The sequence below is a fragment of the Schistocerca americana genome, chromosome 4 (assembly GCF_021461395.2).
Source record: "Schistocerca americana isolate TAMUIC-IGC-003095 chromosome 4, iqSchAmer2.1, whole genome shotgun sequence".
NCBI classification, from domain to species: Eukaryota; Metazoa; Arthropoda; class Insecta; order Orthoptera; family Acrididae; genus Schistocerca; species Schistocerca americana.
This window is the reverse complement of record NC_060122.1, coordinates 554,418,742-554,431,732: the sequence shown is the minus strand read 5'-3', so window position 1 is coordinate 554,431,732 and position 12,991 is coordinate 554,418,742. Positions and strand designations below refer to the sequence as shown.

The 12,991-nt window shown below is 43.6% G+C and overlaps 1 protein-coding gene across 1 annotated transcript in view; it reads right to left on the bottom strand.

Moving 5' to 3' along the window:
* Window positions 1-12,991, bottom strand: part of LOC124612356 (UDP-glucosyltransferase 2-like) — a 146,288-nt gene that overhangs the window by 78,877 nt on the left and 54,420 nt on the right. The gene's annotated exons all lie outside the window — the stretch shown is intronic.

The window sequence follows — 12,991 nt, the reverse complement described above, 5'->3', positions numbered from 1 at the left end:
AACAGGCGATCTTTGCGCTGGCCGATCTGACGACCGTGGCACTAAAGGTGAGGTCGCAAGTCTGCGTGGCCGCCTCCTCTGTTGGCCGAGGAGAAGCAAGGACAGTGCTGTATTTTCCTTTCTGAGGCACGGTGGGCTGTCTACTGGCGAATAATTTTCGAGCAGCAAAGGTCGGCACCTTTTCCTTGACTCTGATTTCCTGAATGAGCTTTTCATCTTGAAAAATGGGGCAATCTCGAGAGGAAGCAGCGTGGTCACCCATACAGTTGATGCAACGAGGGGATGGAGGTGGAGAAGCACCCTCATGGGCATCCTTGCCACACGTAACACATTTGGCCGGATTGGAACAGGACTAGCTGGTGTGATTGAACTGCTGACACCGATACCAATGTGTAGGGTTTGGGACATGAGGGCGAACGGAAATTATCTCACAGCCTGCTTTGATTGTCGATGGGAGTTGAACTTTGTCAAATGTCAAGAAGACAGTGTGGGTTGGAATTATGTTCATGTCAACCCTTTTCATAACTCTATGAACAGCCGTTACGCCCTGGTCAGACAGGTAGTGCTAATTTCTTCGTCAGACAATCTGTTGAGGGAGCGTGTATAAACGACTCCACGTGAGGAATTTAAAGTGCGGTGCGCTTCAACCCGGACAGGGAAGGTGTGGAGCAGTGAAGTATGCAGCAATTTTTGTGCCTGGAGGGCACTGACTGTTTCTAACAACAAGGTGCCATTCCGTAATCTGGAACAAGACTTTACAGGACCTGCAATTGCATCGACACCTTTCTGAATAATGAAAGGGTTGACCGTGGAGAAGTCGTGACCATCAGACCGAGAAGCAACAAGGAACTGTGGCAATGATGGAAGAACTGTCTGTGGCTGAGACTCAGTGAACATACACTTGTGAGCAGACATAGTGGAAGAGGAGGAAACCACTGCGGAAGAATCCCCCATGATTACCGGCGTCTCCGATGGCGCGCTCCTCCCTTGTGGGGGCCCTCTCTGAAGGCACTCCCGCCTTAGGTGATTGTTCACACCTCAGGTCACACCTCCCGACAAACGGACAGAGGGACCAATCGGCACTTTCGGAAGGAATCAGCTCGGGTAATCACCCCTTCCTGGGCCTGGCCGTTACCAGGGGGTACGTATGTGTCCTACCTGTCTACCCGGGGTGGGGAATTACGCGTTACCCCGTCAACGGCTACACATGAAAATGCGTGGGTCGGCCTTCAGACACGCACAGGGAGGAAAAAAGAGAAAGGGAGAAAGAAAGGGAAAGGAAAGAAGTGAGGTCTCAAACGCTGCAACGGAGAAAGGGTAAAGAGAAGAGGTAAGGAAAAGAGAAGGAGCAAGGAAGGATGAAGACATACAAGCAGAGAAGGCGAAGAATGCATTACATTTATGAGCGTCCGTCTCCAGACGTAGGCACAAACCATACTCCCAGAGGGGGAGAAAGGGAAGGAAAGACCCAGAGGTGAGGGGAGGGGGGGCGAAGATGGGGGATAGGGAAGGATGCGGAAAAGGAAGGTATGCAGCCCGGAAAGGAAGGAGGGCCACATTAGCTCAGGGTCCTGTGTTTGCTACGCACGTATCCACAAAATAGTTGTAGACCCCCTGGGGGGGGGGGCGCCTCTCTCTCTCTCTCTCTCTCTCTCTCTCTCTCTCTCTCTCTCTCGAGTGGTCTCTCAATGGCTGAATGGACCCCGCACCAAGCCTCTTTAGCTCAGAAAACAATCTTGAGGTACCAGGAACTAAACCCGGGTCCTTCCGCACCGAGAACTGTGACAACCATTCGGTTGCGCAGGCGGTCGCAAAACCGAATAGGGGCTATCGCCTATGAAATATAGTTTGCGTGGGGACGAGTCTTTCCTGGAAACCGCGGTTTTGCGAGCTGCTGAAGAAAAACGAAAGTTACTTTCAAACACCTCACCCTCCACCCCCGCCCCTAAACTAACACCCAACCGGGCAAAATCTCTAGTACGTTGCTCATGACACCACTACTACCACTGCACAAAAATTGCGTCTGCACGAATTACGTCCCATATCGTATCTGTTTTGGTCTTCACTGACTGCTGTTATGCCGCCGCCTTCGTCTTTCATTTAAGATTTTAAAATTGTCGTTTGAGTAAATTTTAACACACTATTGGGGAGAAGAGGAGCTTGTGGCACAACTTGACTAGAAGAAGGGATCGGTTGGTAGGACATGTTCTGAGACATCGAGGGATCATCAATTTAGTATTGGAGGGCAGCGTGGAGGGTAAAAATCGTAGAGGCAGACCAAGAGATGAATACACTAAGCAGATTCAGAAGGATGTAGGCTGCAGAAGGTACTGGGAGATGATGAAGCTTGCACAGGATAGAGTAGCATGGAGAGCTGCATCAAACCAGTCTCAGGACTGAAGACCACAACAACAACAACAACAACAACAACAACAACATTGTGTGAATTTTAACAGCATACAGTTAGCAGTCAAATCGTAATCTGCTGTGCTTGCACCGGTCAAATTTAGAAAGAATTGTAAACGTAATTACTTTTTTACATTACGTTTACTAACATCTTTTTCCCTCATTACCCTTACAGGAAAGTTGAAACTTTTCATTTTAACCAAGTAACCGAGGAAGCTGGTCTGACCAGTGCGTTCCACGGATTTAAGTCCATTAGACTCCTACCTGTAGTGATGTATGAAGTCGGTGTTGCATTTCCATTGAAGGTATGGACACTTTTACGCATCAGGGAGCGGGCTGTTGACCCTTGTGCTCGTATTACGGTCTGTGTGTTGTTTGAAGTCCATGAGGACATTGTGAAGAGCTGGTAGATCTCCTCGAGATGATTATAGGGAATCTTTGTACGAAAATAGGACAAAAAAATAGAGAACGATGCTGAAGTGTGCAACTTCGGAAAACGCTACCAGACATGACGGAGCTTACGTTAATAGGATTAGCCGAGAACAACAAAGTGTTTGTCCTGAACACATTCTTCCAGTAAAAATATAAAGTAGGCTCGGCAAGGACCAAATGCAACTAAAAACGGAATTTGCTACATTTTATCCAACAATAAAGTTTTATTGTTTGTGACAATCCTAAATCACTTTCTCAGAAGATACAGAATGAAGTTAGATACGATACCTGAGAAAAAATAAAACTGACTTGTTAAGAGGGAGCCAGTCATAACATTTCACGAAATACTGGGAGGTGTATCAGCATACATTAGTAACAACTAGTCCAGTATCTCTGTAATTGAAAACTTTACAAATTTAGATGAAAGGAAGATGTTAACAGCTATGTTTCACAAGCGAGTTGCAACCTTAGACGACATATGAAGACGTTCACACCTGCTGAGTAACTTCCACCAATACTTGGGTTGTTTGGGGGAAGAGACCAAACAGCGAGGTCATCGGTCTCATCGAATTAAGGAAGGACGGGGAAGGAAGTCGCCGTGCCCTTTCAAAGGAATCATCCAGACATTTGCCTGGAGCGATTTAGGGAAATCACGGAAAACCTAAATCAGGATGACCGGACGCGGGATTGAACCGTCGTCCTCCCGAATGCTCCACCAATACTTCCAGTATGACTGACGCCAGTGAACCTTCCATCGCAAACGTGTCTTGTATAATGACGGAAGCGTTTTCATTGTTTTTATGCAAATATCTTGGCTGCAGCCACGAACCTACTATGCTGTCATAATAGGAGGAGAGGTGATACTCCTACGTGGCGCGTCCCAGGTGGCGGATAGGGAAGTCCTCACCGGCTTACCGGCGGACTTGAGTGAAATAAAATAGCTCTCGCGGACCAAACACACCCTCTGCGGTTAACAACCGTAGTTGTAAATCGGAGCTTGCTCCAGCTAAGGTTGACAACCTTTGAAAGTCAAAAATGGAAAGGTCTTTTAGGAAAAAAATTCCACCGTCCTGCTCAAAAAGGCAGGAAAAGGCTACATCGGATTCGGTGGGTAGTCAACTAGAAGACAGCAACGAATCGGAGCGTTTGCAACCATCAAAATGCACACTAAAACACAAAAAGAAGATTAAACATGAGCAAATAAATTATATAGCAACACACAACATAAACTCTAGGAGCTCACAGATGAACTAAATAAACAAAAAATTTTAATTACAGGGATCCAAGAAATGAGAAACACCACAGAGGACCCATTCGAATCACAGGGATACAGAATTTATAATGGGAAACCAGGAACGAGGGCAATGAAACAATGTCCCCAGTTCGGAACAGGGTTTTTAGTAAACATAAAAATAATAGATTCAGTAACGGATTTCCAAGCAGTATCACCAAGAATAGCGACTCTAAGCTTTAAAACAATGAATAAAACCTATACAATAATAAATGCTCATGCCCCAACAAATGAAAAAAAATTGTCTAACAAAAACAAAGGAAGAGGTAGATAAATTTTGGGACCTTCTAGAACAAACTGAACAGAGTAAATAAAAAGAACGTAAAAGTCTTATTGGGAGATTTCAATACTCAGTTGGGAAAAGAAAGGAAATATAAAGATATAATTGGAAAATGGAGTCCACATAAATTTACGAACAAAAACGGTCAAAGACTTGTAGAACTCTGCAGAGAACACAACCTAATATCTAAATCAACACACTTTAAGAGGAAGCCAAGTAACCTTAAAACATGGAAACATCCAGACTGGAGGAAGGGAGAGTCCATGTCTGTATGGACAAAAATTTTCCATAAGGAGATCCACAATGTTAAAGTACTGAGAGGAGTAGACACAGGCTCAGACCATTATACAGTTAAAATTACAATCAATTTCACTCCGTTAAAGAAGAGGACCGGAAACACTAATAAAATAAAAAGGAGGTTTGACCCACATCAGCTAATTAAAAATAATAAATATCAACAAATAACACAAACCATCAAATCAACAGATGATCTAGAACAACTAGTACCTAATCTTAAAAAAGAAGCGGAGAATTTAGCTCCCTTGAACCCCCGAAGGAAACATGCCTGGTGGACATCAGAATGTGACAAATTCCATGAAGATAGACACCAAGCATGGTTAAAGTTTCAAACATATAAAACTGAAGATAATGCCATCAACCTAAAAAATGAAAGAAAAAAATTCACACAAAATATTAGAAGAATCAAGAGAGGATTCCATAAAGATATTATAAACTCTATAGAAGGTAATTATCGTAAAACCAACTCCGGGAAGTACTATAAAATCTTTGGGAAACAACTACAACAATATGAGGCCCCTACACTAATACTGAAAGATGAAGATGGAAAAATGACACACAGTAGCAAGTAAAATGCAGAAATCATGGCAAAAGCATTTAACAAACTTCCAAATTGCGAGGAACCCAAAGAACTCTTACAATTCAACATAAATACCCCAATAAAAACCAAACCTAACAAACTACACCCTCCAACTTTCCAAGAAGTAGAAAAATTTTTTAAAGAACAAAAAAATTATAAGGCCTGTGGAGAAGATAAGGTTTTTGTTGAAATGTGGAAATATGCAGGTGACACAGTCAAGACCTCCTTACACATGGCTCTAACAAAAATTTGAGTAACAGAACGATTCCCCAAACACTGGACCACAGCTATCATCCACCCACTACACAAAAAGGGACATAAGAGCAACCCAGACAACCACAGAGGAATCTTTCTCCAAAATTGCACATACAAAATTCTATCCAAGATCCTATATGAAAGAATCAAGGAGGAATTAGAACAGGAGTTAGGTGAATATCAGGGAGGTTTCAGACCATGGAGAAGCTGTGCAGACCAGATAATTAGTTTAAAATTGATTATGGCATACTACAGGAAACGGAACATACCTCTGGCAATAACATTTGTAGATTTTAAGAAGGAATATGACTGTCTCCACAGACCTTCAGTATTAAAAATTTTAAGAAATCTAGGACTCCATCCAAAACTAATTAAAATAATACAACTCACTCTAACCAACACCAAATCAAAAGTGAAGTTTAGAGGAGAAATTTCGGAACCATTCCTCATAAAAACAGGTTTAAGACAAGGTGACTGCCTATCACCATTACTGTTCAACTGTGCACTGGAATACATAATGAGAGAATGGTACAAGGACAATCCAAAGATGATAAGAATTGGAAGTGCAAAAGATGATATTAGCTTAAACTGCTTGGGATTCGCTGATGATCTTGCTCTCCTAGCCAACACCTTTCAAGAAGCCAGGCAACAAGTGAAATCACTACAAGAAGTAGCAGAGAAAGTAGGCCTTAGAGTATCAATTGAAAAAACGGAGATTATGCTAACTGATCCACCACTTGCAAACAAAATTACAGTAGGAGAACAGGAAATTACAATTGTCGATAAATTTAAATGTTTAGGCGAAATAATAACATACAATCTAAATGAGAAGCCATCATGGCAGAATAGAATAAGAAACTGAACTACGCAAGTTACATTACCAAAACTAAATACAACAAAAAAGCCTATCTATAGATGCATAATTAAAACACTATAAAACAGTTACACAACCGGAAATAACGTATGCAGCTGAAACTATCTTCAAAACAACTAATACAGCAGAAATTGACAGAATACTAAAAATAGAAAGAAGAATAATTAGGACATGTATAAATAAACAGTATAAAATAAATGGACATTGGAGAATAGCATCAAATGAAACAGTATATAAGAAAATAGAACCAATCATGAGCACAATCAGGAAGAAACGCATCTCATTCTGGACATCTGATGAGAACTCCAGAAAACAGAATTATTAAAAAATACAAAAATTGTGGAATAGCAAGAGCGACATTAAATGGATCACAGAAATTAAGGAAGATATAAAAACAAATTACAGCAGATGACCTAAAAAACAAGAGAGAGAAAACCAGAATACGGCAAGACCCGCAAACCAGACTACAAATGAAAATCAATAAAAGGAGTACAGGAAGAGTGGTCTCAAATGAAGAAAGAAAGAAAATATCTGAAAGAATGAAGAAATATTGGGCAGACAGAAGAGCAAAACGCCTTTCATACAAGAATAAATCCTAATAATTACATTACTTAAATATCATATTAAGTTATTGTTGAGCCAAATTGTATCCCTGTGTAACAACTTGTTTATAACTTTGTATTTTTAACTAGAGTGGTCCAATGAAGGCCATAAAATAAATAATCTTGGCTGCAGAATTTCATCATGTCTTACTCATACAAAAGCAGCAGTGAATTCTAGTAGTGCTATGGCAGTGTCATTTAAGGAATATCGAGATATCTAACAGGTATCGTTAGTTGAGGCGTTAGGTATCGCTTACCAGCGTTCTGAATTCCTGTCGTCAGGAATTCCTGAATGGGAAATCCCACGGGGTGGGTTCAGTTGCCTAGCGGAAAGGGTTTCCTCCCTCTGCGGCACCGACTTCTTGCTTTGCTGATGTGAGAGGAATATGTGGTGTATGTACTTATGGATTATATGTGACAGACGGACGCGTGTTATGTTTGTGCTGCACGATGAGAGAAGGGAGGGGTTGAAACCCGGTGGCAGCATGTAGCCTACTTCTCACCAATAGCGCCAAAGGGACCGCCGAGCTTAACTTCCCTATTCGACGACCGTCAACAGTGTCACCAGCCTTCTCTTCAGAGACTGAGGAGAAGTTTGGAATACAATCCAGGTCAATGGCGCGAAGACTGACCATCAGCAACTTCACGCCACCTCGCTGGCCAAGTACTGGCAGCGAAAATTTCAATCACCACCAGGATTCGAACAAGCTTACCTCCGAGTCGAGGGTTACCGCGTCTCTGTTACCGAGAGGGGTTGCCTGCGAGTTAAGCTCGTCTCTGTCCCGTTCCACGTAAGGCGTACTACACGTGGACGACCGTATCAGCCACGACGCAGGAGACAAGAGCTCTTGAACTAGTATAGGTTGCTGAAGTGTAACGTACGTTTGACCAGACAATATGTACGCAGTTATTTCACTTCTTATCCAAACTCTACGATTGTTCATCAACGTATCAGGATCTTACGAGATAGCTTTGAAATGCGATGCGATGCGGTGCGGTGCGATAGAAGTCTGACCTGTTTTCTCAGATATGATAACGATCGTGCTAAAGGAGAAGATTACGTCAGATAACTGAGGATGACCGTTGGCCTGTTCAGTCATCGCATAAAATTAAAACTAAACAAGTTCACCGCCATGCTAACGAGCAAAACATCCAAATACAATTTTCTGAGTATTATCCTTTCATTACCGATAATCTTTTCCCTTACTTAAATACACAAATGTTATCTTTTACGAAATAGCCAGAGCGCATGTTTACCAGAATCACGGTAGCCGATTCCGTCCGTTACTCCGTGATGACAGGTCGGAGACGAAATAGTTTTAGTGGCTCCATTTCTTGTTCGTGTCCTTTGGCCAATTGGGTATCGGCTCAAGCCTCCAGTGGCTAGGAAAGATTAAATTTTACTCTCCCGGGATTCTAGAGCGTTCGCAAGTGTTAGAACGTTATTCAGCTTTGCTTCGACGATTTCACGAAACTTTTACAATTAAAAATATAATTGACATATACCAATGATGAAGCGGCTACCAATAACTGGAAAAATTCAAATAGGCGAACAGCTGGTCATGGCTCCAAGAAGTCAGCAGACTGATGATAAAATTTAAAATATGTAAAGATCAATTACTACGTCTCTAATTATTATAGAAGGTGTAACGGGTGTAAGTGCAGATATTTTTGTATTTAGTGATGTTTTCTGCATGGCCGTAGCTGCACCACAAAGTGGACTATACCTGTCAGTACAGAGTACCGTTTCGGCTCCATGTGTCTACACTAATACCTGATCTGATGCTCAGGGAAAAATTAGCACTAACGGCTTTTTATTACCACAATGCTCGTCTCAGGTCTGCCATTGTCTTGCTGAAGGAGAGGGTACTCCATGTGTGGATGAAATCTTCAAGTTCGTAACTCCATTACAGCACAATGTTTCTCAAGCATCGACAGAGTTGCGTTACACGCAGCCATTTTACACGCTACAATTAGGAGCTCTCTAGCGACAGAGGGCTTCAGATATGTAGACATGAATAAAGATGTAGAATATTAATAACGTTTGTTTGATTTAAAAAGCTTTAAGTGTTTCACATAAATTCGGAGGCATTTCGCAGCACACACTTGCATACCCCTCCCTCTCCGCGGAATTTGCGGGGATTAGCTGACTCGGGTGCAGATGTGGTGCAAGCTCTCTCCAGTGATCTACCAAGGTCTCATTGTTTTGGTGCCACGACGCGTCGCCGCTGTTATCCGTGCCAACGGTGGCCGTACCGGCTATTAGGTAAGTCATAACGTTCTGGCTGATCAGTGCACACTGGCAGCACGGCATCCACAAACGAAAGCAATAGAATGAGGTGCCGACTCACATCAGTCGGAACTCGCCACTGTGTTACTAGAACCACTCCATCATACTCCTGGCCTATGACATGGCGCGTTGTCTTGGTGAAAAATGCCAATGCCATCGGGAAACATGATCGTTATGAAGGGGCGTCCGTCTTCTGAAACCAATGTACGATACACCTTGGCCGTTATGGTGCTTTGCACGGGCTCCACTGGACCCATAGAGGCCCACGTTAATGTTCTCCAGAGCGTAATGGAGCCGCCGCCAGCTTGTCTCCATCCCACAGTACAGGTGTTCCCCTAGAAGACAACGGATTCGCGCCCTCCCATCGGAGTGATGAAGTTATCAAGTTTCATCAGACCAAGCAGCGCTCTACCACTGCGCTAGCATCCAGTGCCCATGATCACGTGCCCATTTCAGTCGTAGTTGCCGATGTGTTGACATTGGCGCTTGCATGGGTCGTCGGCTGCGGAGGCCCACCGATAGGAGTGTTCGGTGCACTGCGTGCTCAGGCACACTTTTACTCTGCCCAGCATTAAAGTCTGATGTTAGTTCCACCACAGTTCGCCGCCTGTCCTGTTTTATCGGTCTGCCCAGCTTACAATGTCCAGCATCTGTAATGAGGGGTGGCCGTGACGCCACGTGCTGAAGACGCCACGTGCTGAAGACGCCACGTGCTGAAGACGCCACGTGCTGAAGACGCCACGTGCTGAAGACGCCACGTGCTGAAGACGCCACGTGCTGAAGACGCCACGTGCTGAAGACGCCACGTGCTGAAGACGCCACGGCACTCTTCAAAACACCCGACAAATCATGCAGTTTCCAAAATGCTCGTGGCGAGCTGCCGGACCATCACAAACTGCCCTCTGTGAAACTATTAAATCGCGCACCTTCCCCATTCTACACACGGACCACACGATCACATGCTACATGCACCGTGCATGTGTCTGACTAGCAGTCATTCCACGCCAGGTGACGCTGCTATCACCTGGACAGGTTTATATAGATAGGTCGATGGTCATAATTTCTGGGTTTTCAATGCATACTACACACCGAAGGACTGGCGTTGTAAGAAAACGGCGAGCACCTTTGTTTCGCAGGACTAAAGCATTGGTTGTGACTCGTGAAAATCAGTTTGCTTTAGTGAGGCTTCGTTTTAGAAATTCAGTGTGGGTGGTTATGTATAATGCTGTCTAGCTTTGGTTAGTGACTTTAATATTTGTTTTAATAACCAATGTGGAACAGAATTCAGAGTCACCAGAACTTTTCTTCAACTCCTTGAATTGTTATTTAATGCTTGTAATGCTTTCATGTGCACTGAAAGGTGGCTACACTGAGCCACTGCGCCAGAGATTGCGCCAAAGAGTATTATTAAGCCGCCTCCACAGTGCTTGGAGAGAACTCGTAGAAGTCAGTGCTTGTCGAGAGCTCGTAGTAGTCAGTGCCTGTCGAGGACTCGGGGTAGTCTGTGCTGAGATGTTGTAGCAGAGAGTGTTTATTGAGATGTGCTAGTAGGCAGTGCTTGCTGAGATGTGATATTGGAGAGTTCTGGTTGAGATGTGATAGTAGAGAGTCGGTGTGAGATATATTGTAAGGATTAGAGTGATTTTCATCAATATAAATGAGGTAACAAACTCCGTTTCTTTTTTTTTTCATTATTTCAGTGTCCTAAATAATGCGTCATTACAGGTTCAGTCAACAAAGCATCTGGCGTGTGTTCTTGTATTAGAGTTTAATTCTGCTTTCCTTACGCAATTATAGTATTTCTAATTTTCTTTTATCACGTCAGTATAATTGGTATTTAAAAATTCTTGTCTTGTTGAAGAAGAACCGTGCCAGATGTGCGTTGAGTCATACTTCCACACACAGAACAGTTACTCTTGTGCTTGTTGTTGCGTTGGTTTTATAGTTGCTGGGGACTTAATTAATTAACTGTGTTAACGAAAATTTTCTTTCATTCTTTGTTGTTATTCTATGCAGTCAGATTGCGTAATAATTCTAGTCAGGGCCAACCGATTACGAGACACAGCGTAATCGGACATACAGCTACGAAAAATCTAAAAATATTTCCATTTTAATTAATTAAGCCCCCATGCAGCACTTAGGAACTGCCGATTTTATTAACTCAATTCTGCTTTGGATCTCTATTTCCTGTATAGTATGGATTCCATACTGACGAGCAATATTCAACTATTGGCAGAGCACGTGTTTTGTACGCTCGCGTATCACTCTGCCGCTACGAAAGTCTATAGCAGTCGACGCATGTGGACACGCACTTCATTTTTACGTTTCTTCCTAGTAAGCTTCGAGCTTAACTAGCTTCCTCCGGTGCGTGTGCGTATACGTAGCTAGAGAGCCCGCCAGTCTAATAATGGCCGTCAATGATGGATCATACATGTTGCCATTTCACATGGCTGCGATGGACGCCTCCAGAGATCAGTAATGCATGACATCACGCAAAATGCAACTGTTCTTCCTGCACTGCTGTATAGCTTCTGAACCAACAACTTTAGCACATTGTGTAGTTTGTCAGTAGTATAGCCCGATAACAGGCTCTTACTAGCCCGAGTTTGACGTATTTCACCGTCCCTGGCGATTTCCACCGATTCTAACACCCGGGCTCAGTGAATGTGGGCTACGCACAGCATTTCATTTAGTACAGCGCTGTATGGGGTACACATCTGATGAATCAGTGGGCTATGCTCCAGTTGCAGTTCACAGTGTCTGGTGACCGCCTATCTGCTCACGTTGAAAGCAGTTTTAATAGGACGGGTAATGCAGCACACGTTGAGACAGCCCTTGGTTCCAGAAAGCCAAGTATTGAATGGAGCAATGACGATCCCACTGATTAACGACGTTTTATGACCGCTGCGTCGGAGGATTTACAACGAACGATTTATGACTGCCTTGCTAAACGCAGGCAACGAACACGAAACGTTTCACAATGTCGTCTTTGTGCCAGGAAGAGAAAGTATGTTGCCCTCCTTTATCTTTTCGTGATCTCTTTTAGATGAAGAGCATTCGTCATTTTAAGTCAATATTTATCGCACAACGATGCAATGTTGAGTGATTGTGCCTCGTAGTCCTGCCTTACTGCCAACTGCTGCGCGCGCCGCTTTCTGTCGAAGTGACACTCCCTGGCGGCTATTTTCGCGACCAGAGTTTTGCAGCAACCAGAGACAGGGTCTTCTCTCGTGAAGTGCAGTAGAGCGGAATTAGCTAGTAGTATTAACCGCCTCTAGCAGTTGTAGTGATAGCTTTCTGCGCCTCGAATCGCTGACTCGTAGAGTCACGTGTGTAGATAATGATGCGACAAGTTTTCCATCGTGCATTCTTGAGTAGCAGAGGAGTCTGTATTCTTCTAAAACCCGGAAGTGCTTAGACTGTTTTGCTCAGCCGTCTGATCGTTTAATTGCTAATTTGCTTATTTCTAGTGGACCGCAACCTGATATCTGTAGGGTTTCGCAGTCGTGATGGTCAAGTATTACGTATTCGGATATTGGGTTTGGCTCCTTGGTGGGTTTCCGCAATGAACTTAAGTTCGTGATTAGGGTTGTGCTTGTTTTCCCGTAAATGAACGGCGTGAAGGATTGGTTAGTAATAGTTGTCAGTTCATATGCATCGGTGAGCGTGTGTATTCCGCGTGCG